Source organism: Pinus tabuliformis, chromosome 4_2, assembly GCF_031772625.1.
Source record: "Pinus tabuliformis cultivar Carrire ecotype Pingquan chromosome 4_2, CPIR1, whole genome shotgun sequence".
Taxonomy (NCBI): domain Eukaryota; kingdom Viridiplantae; phylum Streptophyta; class Pinopsida; order Pinales; family Pinaceae; genus Pinus; species Pinus tabuliformis.
This window is the reverse complement of record NC_142304.1, coordinates 1,192,078,017-1,192,080,416: the sequence shown is the minus strand read 5'-3', so window position 1 is coordinate 1,192,080,416 and position 2,400 is coordinate 1,192,078,017.

The window sequence follows — 2,400 nt, the reverse complement described above, 5'->3', positions numbered from 1 at the left end:
TCTGACCAGTACCTCTTTATTTTTGTCAAGCTTGAGGAGGATAACATATGCTTGTTCTATAACCTGCCCTTCGGGCAAGCCCATCGCTATGTTTTAACGAGCCTAGCGATAGGGAAACTCGTTCTCGTCTAAAGACAAGTTTGTCGCTATTTAATCATTTTAACGAGTCTAACGACAAGGAAAACTCGGTCCTTTTCATTTTTAGAGAGTCTGAAAAGGTACATAAAGTTAACTCCAAAATTCCTTTTTCGTCATCTAATCCCTTAAGTCCGAAAAAGTGTAAAACAATACAGAAGGGATGAGTTTTCGATAACTTTAACGAGCCGAATAAAACAAGCGCTCGACCTTTTTGTGCAATAATCCCTCTGGTCCAAAAAGATTAAAATCTAGAGGAGGGATAGCTCTTCCGGTCCTTTTAACGAGCTGGAAGGCCAAAACTCGGCAATCTTTTCATATTTTACGAGTCAGTTGAAAAGAGCTCAAAGAAGACTCGTCTTTTGAGGAACGAGTGATAAACAGGGATAGCAGCAGATTCCAGGTACAGGTTGGAATTTTCCAATCACGGCAGTGTCACAAGGATGGCTAGGTGAAATCACTCTTCGCAGCTGTTCCTCAAAATGGGTAAACAATCATATGGAGGTGAACGATCGGCCAAATGACGGTGGAGGTGGCAGGTGCAAACACGACCAAGGCTTTTATGGCTGATAAATTTACGATCACAGCGGTTATTTACCGGGATAGGTTCATTTTTTATTTAAAAATGAGCTTAAACTCTGGAGGAAACATTGCTCACTGCTTTTATTTATTTTTTAACGAGCATGAAGACCGCGTTAAAACTGCTCGGATCTTGCGTTTATTTTTTAACGAGCATGAACTTTATGCTAAAACTGCTCGATTATATGGTCAAATTTTGATTTTTTACCATTACTAGCTTTTCTCTTTTCAAGGATAGTACTGCATTCTCAATTGCTGCAACAAACTTTGTTAGAAATACATAATCATGAGATGAAAACCCTAATATTTTGCTTTGAACTACGTAAAAAGCTATTAAAAAGTGTTTTTACCTCTCATTTTACCATTTCATTTGCATTTGGTTTGTTGGAGCTCTGGAGGTGCCTCTTCCCCCTTGATTTTCACCAGCTGATTCCGGGAGATTATGCAGACGATTTTCGGCGCCGTCTAGACCAGGTAGGAGCTAAACCCTAGCTCTTTCTTTTCATGGTTCCCTTTTTCAGTTTTGTGCCTGTTTTTCAACTTTTCTGAGCCCTAGGGGTTTTGCCAGGGCGCCCTAACTTCAGCGCAGGTTTCCCATTCGAAACCTGCGTTGAATGTCAAGCTGCCTTAAGGCAGCCTGACCTTCAACGCAGGTGGGACACTGCCTGCCTGCGTTGGGCTCAAAAAACTGAGTTTCCAGCACCTTTTTTGATGAGTTTTCGCCAGTTTTTCATCAAATTCAGGAACTTACTTCTTCTCTTGTTTGTTTTGCAGGGATCTTTGAAAAAAATGTCCCTTACATGGCGAGAATGAGAACATGAAGAGGAGGACATGATTGCCCTCCATGACCCTGTCACAGTGAACGCGCTGTGGAACTGTGGCCTGCTGAAGTTTTTCCGTATCTCTAGCATGAGAGCACATATCACTTTGCTGCAGTATATGCTTGATGCTTGGGATCCTATTAACCAAGTATTCCAGATCAGGGGAAAGTCCATCCCCTTGACCATAGAGGACATGTACTTCTTGACTGGATTGTGAAGGCGAGGTGCCCCCATTTCTTTGTCAGGTATGGCCCGGGGGACCGATTCCGTGAGAGATTATGACCGCCAGTATTGCAGGGAAGGTTCCCAGCCGAGCATAGACGGCAAGATTGTTATCCGTGAGATTACTGACAGGTCTCTCAGGTCCATTCTGTATACCATTGGTAGGATGGCCGGCAGCGCAGCTCTACATGTTGCCAACAGATCTTATGTGCAACACGCCTTGGAGTGTCTCCAACCAAAAGTATTCAACTGGTGTGATGCAGTACTTGTTCAGATGAAAAGTCAATTGACCAAGGTAAAGGACGGGAAGCTGAAGAACTTTGGGTTTGGTTCTATTTTGACTGCCTTCGCCTTGGAGAAAATTCCACTGATGCAGCCTCAGTATATTATACTCGACTTGCCTTCTCCGACCGAGCCACGCATGCAGAGGTGGGTCGATCACATGTCTAGGCATGCTGGTCAACCTCAGATTACTTTTACTAATGCCTTCTTTAGGTGGTTCGAGCGCCAGGAGATGGTCTTTTCCGAGTATCCATATGTGGGTATGGATTTCCGAGGTGATCCGGATTTGGTGCTACCGGATGGCGAACAGTGGGGCGCTATTGGTAAACTCTTTGACCATATCATTGTTTACTGTTTTATT